The sequence below is a fragment of the Schistocerca cancellata genome, chromosome 7 (assembly GCF_023864275.1).
Source record: "Schistocerca cancellata isolate TAMUIC-IGC-003103 chromosome 7, iqSchCanc2.1, whole genome shotgun sequence".
In the NCBI taxonomy this organism is placed as follows: domain Eukaryota; kingdom Metazoa; phylum Arthropoda; class Insecta; order Orthoptera; family Acrididae; genus Schistocerca; species Schistocerca cancellata.
In genome coordinates, this window is record NC_064632.1 from 93416865 (window position 1) to 93427269 (window position 10405).

General features: G+C 42.9%; 1 pseudogene; it reads right to left on the reverse strand.

Moving 5' to 3' along the window:
• Window positions 1–514: 514 nt before the first annotated feature.
• On the reverse strand, window positions 515–632 carry LOC126093849 (5S ribosomal RNA; annotated as a pseudogene).
• Between the last annotated feature and the right edge of the window lie 9773 nt (window positions 633–10405).

Here is a 10405-nt window from a genome sequence, read left to right on the forward strand (position 1 = left end):
TGGAGGGTCACTAATGTCAAAACGATCTTTTTTAAGAGGAGATTACCAATTTCTTGCCGTGTTCTGTACAAGGCATTATCGCCATACACGACGCAAATATTTCGGGCTGCCTTTACTTGCAATCCTCTGCTGAACTCGAACAGAAGAACATGTCAGAATTGTTCAGATTTCTCTACTTGGAACTCGATTTTCTAGCGTCTACTGCTTCACTCACTAGCCCCAAATGAGCAAATGACAATATCTAAACTCACATAGCAACTGTGAAACGACAGTCGATAAATAAATCTATAGTAACCGGAATATCAATATAAAGCACTCCATCGCTAGGGCACAAGTGGCCCATCGGTACCATCCGACCGCCGTGTCATCCTCAGTTGAGGATGGGGATAGGAGGGGCGTATGGTCAGCACACTGCTCTCCAGGTTGTTACGATGGTTTTCTTTGACCGGAGCCGCTACTATTCGGTCGAGTAGCTCCTCAATTGGAATCACGAGGCTGAGTGCACCCCGGAAATCGGCAACAGCTCATGGCGGCCCGGATAGTCACCCATCCAAGTGCCGGCTACGCCCGACAGCGCTTAACTTCGGTAATCTGACGGGAACCGGTGTATCCACTGTGGCAAGGCCGTTGCCGAATATCAATATGAAAAACTAAAATTCTACAGGATTAACACAGTAGCCTAATATGAAGATTATAGTAGCTGTTGTGGCCGGTATTAACACAGTAGCCTAATATGAAGACTATAGTAGCGATTGTGGCCGATGGCCGATCTGTGCAAAACATTGCGGTGATTCGTGACAGTTGGTTGTCAGTGGAGTGATGTCGGTTCTTCGCCATTCCTAAGAACTAGGCATAGAATGTTCTCCAGTACGGCGAAGTTTCAGTTATGATCCCAGTTACCACCCCTTCATAATTCAGTCAGAGCAACAGCAGAAAGATCCCGTTCAAAAGGAAAGGCATCAGTTTGGTTGCTAAGAAGACGGCAGGAAGACGTCTGTTTTGTGAGGAACGTCATCTCTAATGACGAGGCGCACTTCCATTCAAATGGATCTATGAATAAACAGAAGTGCCGTAACTGGAGGTCATAAAATCCTCATATGGTTCAACAGAGGGACATGCATCCGCAACTACTGACCGTTTGTGGTGGACTTTAGGGTGGTGCGTGAGGCGCGGTGTGCTTGCACAACAGACCCTTGTTGTTTTGAAGAAGAGGACGCAAAAGCTGTGAAAGTTAATGAAAATGTAATCCATGTTACGGTAAATCATTTTTCTGGCCTGGTTTTAATGGAATCGACGTTTAAGAGTTGTGGTTTCAACGGGATGTAGCACCTCTCACAATTTTCACAAAACACCTGAGTTGCATCGCGTCGTCTCTCGTAATAGTGATCAACAATGACGAAGAAGGTCATGAGTCGTAACCTCTTGCCATTTTTATTTCGGGTTATCTTAAATAATTGGCGTATATCAATAACTTCCGAAGTCCGCAGCTCGTGGTCGTGCGGTAGCGCTCTCGCTTCCCACGCCCGGGTTTCCGGGTTCGATTCCCGGCGGGGTCAGGGATTTTCTCTGCCTCTTGATGACTGGGTGTTTTGTGATTTAGTTAGGTTTAAGTACTTCTAAGTTCTAGGGGACTGATGACCATAGATGTTAAGTCCCATAGTGCTCAGAGCCATTTGAACCATTTTTTGAATAACTTCCGAAACATCGAATAGTTAAAGAAGGAAATTCGACGCGTCTTTGGGGAAATGCAAGACGAGAAAAAGAGGAAGTCACACAGAATTTGATGGACAAAAAACTTGAATAGGAGTGCGGTAGGGGAGGTCATTGTCGGACATCATTCTGCAAACGGTACCCAAAATCGGAAGGTGTGATGAATATGTGAACGCATATTGCTAAGTTCAAATGGTTCAAATGGCTCTGAGGTCAATGGGACTTAACTTCTGAGGTCATCAGTCCTCTAGAACTTAGATCTACTTAAACCTAACTCACCTAAGGACTGCACACACATCCATGCCCGAGGCAGGATTCGAATCTGCAACCGTAGCGGTCGCGCGGTTCCGGATTGTAGCACCTAGAATCGTTCGGCCACTCCAGCCGGCTTTTGCTAAGTCTTCAAAAAATAAATATCATGATTTAATATCTAAAAATTTGCTAGCTTTTTGAAAGACCGTATAAAATGCAGACGCCATTAAGACTTAATAGAAAAAATAAAGTAGTTAACTTCAAATATAAATTTAAAAGTTAGAAAGACCTGTATGAAATGTAGCTTTGTGTGGAAGTCAAACATGTTTGTAAACAGACCTTACATGAAGGGGATCCATGCTTTTGAAAAAGGGGTTCTCCAGAAGAATGCTCACTATTTGTTGAGTAGATATGAGCTTTATCCAAAATGAAGCTTCACGCTGCCTCGGACTGTATGCTGATTTGAAACTTCCTGGAAGATTATACCTGTGTACCGTAACGGGGCTCGAGCTTGGGACATTGGCCTTTCGTGGTTAAGCGCTCATTCCACTTTTTTTTTCGCAACGCCCACGGGTCTGTTGAGGTTATGTGCATCTTATTGGCTCTGTTTTGCGGAATCGTTGTTGCTGTGATTTTTTCGTGTGTCGGTGAACCGAGTGAGGTATCCATACGCAGCTAATGACAGGCCCTCATAGTTTTGCCATAATGGGTAGAACAGACATTGACGTGAGTTTCTGCTAGTTGGATTTCTCAGTCGTGATTGGATAGCTCAGTCGTTAGAGCATTTCCCTGGGAAAGCGACAATTTCAGTTTCCAACCCGGTCCGACACACACTTTTAAAAGGATAGGAATTTTCGAAACATATTTTGTGGCTCAACTTTACTAAAAGAGCGGGTCGGTCGATACCACATATCACACGAATCACATCGCGGTCGTTAGGGACGGAGCACAAGCTTGGAATTTGCAAGGAAGCTTTCAAAGGAACCGTCCCGGCATTTGCCTGGAGCGAGGTAGAAAAGTCATGGAAAACGTGAAGCACAGTGGCTGGACAGGGATTTGCACTGATGATGATGAAGCTAGCACAGAATAATATAGCGTGGAAAGCTGCATCAATTCATTCTTCAGACTAACGACCACAATAACTGCTACAAATTATTATAATTTGATAACTTTTCTATCGTACTGAGGCAAAATCATACAGTGATGCTCAAAAGTGTGAACCCTATTTCACTGCGTGTTATTATAATCATCTTCTGCACTACCTAGATTTCATCTTTACTGCCATATCAAGTACAATACTAAAAGTTGTTAGACCATTATTATGCCACATCGGTTAAGGCAGTCCAAAGCCTTACCATTGTACTTGATAATGGCATAAAAGCCGAAATTAAGAGAATATAGGAGATAAATATAGTAATACACAGTTAAATGCCGGCCGCGGTGGCCGAGCGGTTCTAGGCACTTCAGTCCGGAACCACGCGACTGCTACGGTCGCAGGTTCGAATCCTGCCTCAGGCATGGATGTGTGTGATGTCCTTAGGTTAGTTAGGTTTAAGTAGTTCTAAGTTCTAGGGGACTGATGACCTCAGATGTTGAGTCCCATAGTGCTCAGAGCCATTTGAACCACAGTTAAATGGCGATTTACTCTTCTTAACATTATAATGTAATTCTTCATTTGTGTGGCCAGTTTTCTCTTCTGTCTTATGGGTACAGTACGCTCAACGCAGAGAAAATTAATAGTTGTCGTACTGCATTTAAAGTGTGCCCTTTGAAAGTAATTTTATTCATGTTCTGTCATTTTTACTGCGACCTGCTCTTTTCTATTGTTAGGATATGACACCACAAAAGCCAGAGGAAGTTGTTTAACATCGTAAGGCCTTAGTAGAGTGTGTTTAGCCATGTTTGCAAACTTAAGGGGAGCCGGAGGTGGTCAAATCCAAAAAATTACGATATTTTTTGCTACCGAAAATTAATTGGAACATGCCTCTTTAAAGTAAACTTTGAATTATTGTTCTACTCGCCCTAGAAGTGGAGTTATTACCATTTTACCCCACGCCTGCAGAGGAAATGGGCGTCCGCTGAATGCATCTAACACCCTCTCGTGACTTCCTGGCGAACTGCTTGGGACTTTCTCGGCCTGTTACGCATACAGCGCCTTATGTTACGCATACAGCGAGTGTGCAAGGATTGGCTACATTGTTTTCTGTGACAAATGAAGCGCTAAGAGCGCGGAACATCGTCTCTTTGCTGTTTACCGTTTCGAATTAGTTCAGTGTTGCGCCTGTTGTTGGTAGTATTATACTTCTTGTGTAAAGCGTTGTTCTGGTTACGATGCCACGTTTTAGTAACCGTGTATATAAGAAGATTAAGAACATAGGGAAAATAAAATTAACACTAATACCAAGTTGCGATACTACAATTACTGAAACAGTGCGTTCTTCTGCTAAGCGACACATGGCCGGCCATAGCCCTGTGACATCTTCTAGCAAGAAGCTGACTGGTGGAAGTGACAGATTTCGTGAATATGTTAGTGACAGTGATAATATTAACGAAGTACTGAATACTGGATTATTATCTTCTGTGCTGAAAGAAAGTGTTCTGTGCAAAATGTGTTCAAGTGTAGGAGTGGGACTAGAGATAACAAAGCACTTTGGTTTAGCTTGTGAGATGAAGATAATCTGTGCATGTTGCAAGTATCAAATGACTTTATACAATTCACATGCAAGTCTCTTTGGTGGAAATGGACGATCTAGAGTGTTTGATGTGAATGTTCGACGTGTGTATGGTCTTCGATCCATTGGAAAAGGGGTCTGCTGCTGGTAAACTGTTTAGTGGTATTATGAACTTGCCATTGCCTCCAAGCAAATTTGGGTACTACTGTGAACTGGTAGGATCCTCTGTTGTGGCTTTGAAAACCATGAAGGAAGCAGTGGAGGAATCTGTAGAAATGAACGGTGGTTCTACGGATATGGTAGTGGCATTAGATGGTTCCTGGCAAAAGAGGGTCATAAATCCCTCAATGGGGTTGTAACTGCTACTTGTGGTGATAGTGCAAAAGTGATAGATGTTGCAATATTATCAAAACATTGTAGGCGCAAAAATAAAATCAAAGGAGAGCACAATGGAACCTGTGAGGCAAATTTTAGTGGATCAAGTGGAGCAATGGAAGTGGATGGAGTGAAACAAATTTTTGAACGTTCAGTTCCCAGATACAACGTTAGGTACAAATACTATCTTAGGGATGGTGGCAACAAAGGTTTCAAGACTATAGAGGTACTGAAACCATATGAAATGAATTTGTAGTTGAAAAGTTGGAATGCATTGGGCATGTGCAAAAGTGTATGGGTGCACGGCTTCGAAGGCTCAAACGAACTTTGGGCTCAAGTAAACTCAGTGATGGAAAGACAATAGGAGGGAGAGGCAGGCTTACTGATGAGGTGATTGAACGTCTACAGAGATACTATGGGTATGCTATAAAGCAAAATAATAGTAATGTTAGTGACATGCGAAAAGCAGTGTGGGCATTTTTCCTTCATACTGCCTCTTCTAATGAATACCCTCAACACAGCCTGTGCCCAAAAGATTCCTGGTGCAAATATAATGCAAAAAAGGACTATGATCACAAACATGGTTTGCCAGCAGCTGTGATAAATGCAATAAAACCATTTTTTCATGACTTAGCACAGCCAGAATTGTTACACTAGTGTCTACACGGAAAGACGTAGAATCCTAATGAGAGTGTAAACAAATTTATTTGGAAAGTGACTCTTAAAAGGCTGTTTGTAAGCATAAAAACACTGCACTTTGGCATTTATGATGCAGTAGGAACCTACAACCAAGGGAACAGTGTGAAGTGTGAAGTTCTGAAGGCATTAGGATTTACAGCTGGGGTGAACACTGTACGAGCATATTGACAGAGAAAGGATAAGAGGAGCAGAAAGAAGAGAAAGTCATATGAAGTATGATGGAACAACAGGCCAGAAAAGAAGACAGAAGAGGAAGCTTTTGGAGGATGAAGAAGAAGACCCTGATAATCCATCCTATAGTGCAGGAATGTATTGAGAAACTTTGATAGCCATTTCCCATAAATTAGAATTTTTCGAATATAAGGAACATTTTCTCAAAATCCACTCAAGCTAGAGAGATGAAATTTTTATACAGCACTCCTAGTGGTCAAAATTACATTGTAACACAGCCATTTGGCAATATGTTCAGTAGTTTCATTTCAGTTTAAATATAAATCAATTATTTGTAAAAAAATTGGGTCATTAATAAAAAAAATAATTGGAAGGAAACTAGAAAAGATACTCCAAAATCCCTCTGTCATAACTGCAATACTAAACCACTCTATATGTAAAAAAAGATTCAAGTTTTTCTATTTGGTAGTTTATTCATAAACGTTCCTCAAACTTAGTGATTTTAACATGGGCAGCATAGGCACCTCCGGCTCCCCTTAATTAGTCTTTGTCAAACAGCGGCTTAAACTTCGTAGTAGGGACACAAATTTCTAGGCGATCTCTAGTGTACTTTTTATACATAGCACACTTTGCGGTATTTATGGAGTCTGTATCCGCTTATGAATTTTCATCAGTACGCTCAAACTCGCCGCCCACAGTGCTTTTAGGCGGGAATATATATTAACAGGGATCCGGGCCCTTTGGAACGCGCCCAGTTTTTCACCGTGATTCCGGTCGGCGCCGTAATTCCTTTCACCTCGCGGCCGGACAGGCTCGCTCCCTTCCGTAATGGTGTGGTGGGAGGATGGGAGGGAGGGAGGGAGGAGTGAGTGAGTTACGGCGCTGCCTACCTGGCACATAGGAGGGGCCGGGGGCCGAACCTTCACCCCATGCTGGAACTCGCATCGCGTGCTCGAAAACGCCGCAGTGTTTTCTCGTCTATGCAAGCGGTGTTCCGACACGCAAAAATAAATGTCACGTGGATTACACTGCCTGTGGTGAGAGTGATCACCAGTTTTCGGCAGAGATCCCCTCTGCCGTTGTCATGTGTGAATGCCGCTACCGCGCCGTAGCCTGTGACGTCACTGGTGCCCAGTTCCGCACATTTATAGCAATGTATGGTGAGCAAGATGTATGAGACAGGCGAAATACCCTCAGACTTCAAGAGGAATATAATAATTCCAAACCCAAAGAAAGCAGGTGTTGACAGATGTGAAAAACCGAACTATCTGTTTAATAAGTCACAGCTGCAAAATACTAACGCGAATTCTTTACAGACGAATGGAAAAACTGGTAGAAGCCGACCTCGGCGAAGATCAGTTTGGATTCCGCAGAAAAGTTGGAACACGTGAGGCAATACTGACCCTACGACTTATCTTAGAAGCTAGATTAAGAAAAGGCAAACCAACGTTTCTTGCATTTGTAGTCTTAGAGAAAGCTTTTGACAATGTTGACTGGAATACTCTCTTTCAAATTCTGAAGGTGTCAGGGGTAAAATACAGGGAGCGAAAGGCTATTTACAATTTGTACAGAAAGCAGATGACAGTTATAAGAGTCGAGGGGTATGAAATCGAAGCAGTGGTTGGGAAGGGAGTTAGACAGGCATGTAGCCTATCCCCGATGTTATTCAATCTGTATATTGAGCAAGCTGTAAAGCAAACAAAAGAAAAATTCCGAGTAGGTATTAAAGTCCATGGAGAAGAAATAAAAACGTTGAGGTTCGCCGATGACATTGTAATTCTGTCAGAGACAGCAAAGGACTTGGAAGAGCAGTTGAACGGAATGGACAGTGCCTTGAAAGGAGGATATAAGATGAACATCAACAAAAGCAAAACGAGGATAATGGAATGTAGTCGAATTAAGTGCTGAGGGAATTAGATTAGGAAATGAGACACTTAAAGTAGAAAAGGAGTTTTGCTATTTGGGGAGCAAAATAACTGTTGATGGTCGAAGCAGAGAGGACATAAAATGTAGACTGGCAATGGCAAGGAAAGCGTTTCTGAAGAAGAGAAATTTGTTAACATCGAGTATAGATTTAAGTGACAGGAGGTCGTTTATGAAAGTATTTGTATGGAGTGTAGCCATGTATGGAAGTGAAACACGGACGATAAATAGTTTAGAGAAGAAGAGAATAAAAGCTTTTGAAATGTGGTGCTACAGAAGAATTCTGAAGATTAGATGGGTAGATCACATAACTAATGAGGAGGTTTTGAATAGAATTGGGGACAAGAGCAGTTTGTGGCACAACTTGATAAGAAGAAGTGCCGGGTGGTAGGACATGTTCTGAGGCATGAAGATATCACAAATTTAGCATTGGAGGGCAGCGTGGAGGGTAAAAATCGTAGAGGGAGACCAAGAGATGAATACACTAAGCAGATTCAGAAGGATGTAGGTTGCAGTAAGTACTGGGAGATGAAGAAGCTTGCACAGGATAGAGTAGCATGGAGAGCTGCATCAAACCAGTCTCAGGACTGAAGACCACAACAACAACAACAACAACAACAACAACATAGTGCCGCGACCACCGCGTCTGCTTCGCCTACCCAATCACAGGGTCCTAGCCCGTACTTCCTTCAGACGTCCGATATTTTGTTCTCTATTGCTTCATTTATTACACTGTCCCAGCAGCCGTTGGTCCGTTTAATAACAGAAGTATAGTCGAATGTAATTCGTTGTTCGTTTTCCAGTACATGGTCCGTTGCAGCGTATGCGCAAACACCTTTCGTGTTGTATGCGACGCTGTTCAATAATGCGGACAGTCTGACTAACATAAATCTGCCCACACACTGACGGTATTTTCTACCAATATATTCCAGATGTTCGGAGGCCTACATCGTTTTTCACAGGCTTCCTTAGTTGCCGGATCTTTGCTGGAGGCCTGAAGACTGTGTCGATTTTATGTCTCTTCAGGAGCCCGCTGATCTTCCATGATATTAAGCCACAAAACGGTGGAAACGTCTGAGATGCTACTCCAGGCGGGTGTAAAAAATGAATGTGCGCTACGGAAAATAATGAACGCTAAATCGTAGATTTGGCCCGGTCTGACTACACCCTGAAGCACATCTTAGGATGTCTTAATGCTCTTTTTTACAAATAAATTACAATCTAAACATAAATGAATGATGAAGGCAACTAACACCACTAAATGATAAACGTTTTTGTTCAATATGTATTAATTATAGATTAAAATCCACCCTTTAAGTACAATAGACTATATTTCCTAACTGAAATTATTAATCAATTGCCCAAATCCGCCCCTTTATGACTGCGTGGTCTAATATCACTAAAGCGAAATGACTGATATCATCTACGTACCAGACACTAAAAGACACTAGTTTCAAAGATGATCTACAGTGGTGTGGAGCCTCAGTGGAAATAAACTAACGTGATCACAGCTGTTTATAGCCCTAATAAGCCAAAGCAATTTGCGATATCACCATGTGTACTGCGTCCGGTGCATCGAAGTGATGGTTCTCATACTCGTCTGTGACGATGGTAGAACTCCAGCCACAAACAAACTCTTTCAAACACTAGGACAGCAGAAGGCAGTCCTCTGGTTAATATACTCTGTCCTCTCCTTTCTGTGTTCTACAGACGAGAAACGCGAACTCCCAGCCACAACGACAGAATTCAGATAATGTCTCAACGTAAGTATAGGCAGAAGAAGTGCTCTCAATTACTGAACGCTGCGAACTCAAGACGACTTCCAACCCAGAGGTGAAGTCCAGAACCGTATAGGTTCGGGACAGTACAGTGCCTAACTGTTCTAACTATAAACTCTTCTCAGAGCAAAGACAGCAAGTCCGTCTGTATCAACAAAGCTGATACTGAGCGACAGTCACACACGGGCGCTCACAATGTAAGACGTCGTCTTTCAACCGCTGGCTTCCCAGCAAGGCTCAGCTCCCCACCCTAGTAACTGCGAACACTTTTCATGTTCCCGAAACCACGGAATATTCTCCCACTGTATAGATTCTTTCGAACGCCGACCAACCATATTTTAGCCTTTTATTGTACAGCGCAGAAAGTTTGTGAGGAGAAACCTCTTACAATGGTACGCTTTTGAGTAAAAATCCTAGGAAATAACCAAGCCTGCATGGTTCCCGAGGTGCCGCTTCTTCATTCCTCTCACCTGCGCCCAAGATTTGCAGAGTTCCCAGTTATCCTTCCGGTCCTGCTACTATAGCGGCCGGCCGTCAACCTATTGTGTTCCAGAGCTCAGATGCCACGACGTCCGTCTTCCTGTTTTTAAGCAGGACCAACACCCTTGCGGGCCTTACACCCAGAGCTGGAGTTCTGCCTGCCGTTTCATCTCCACTGGCGTTCCAGTCTCTACTAGTATAGGCAATCATTCATTACGCCGTTCTGTTAATAAAGACACTCCGTCACCCGTCGTGCAATAAGCGTTTGCAATTATTTACAAGGCGTATGTGACAATGTCAGTCTCCTTTAAATATTCGTATATACGATGTATAACCTATCAAATG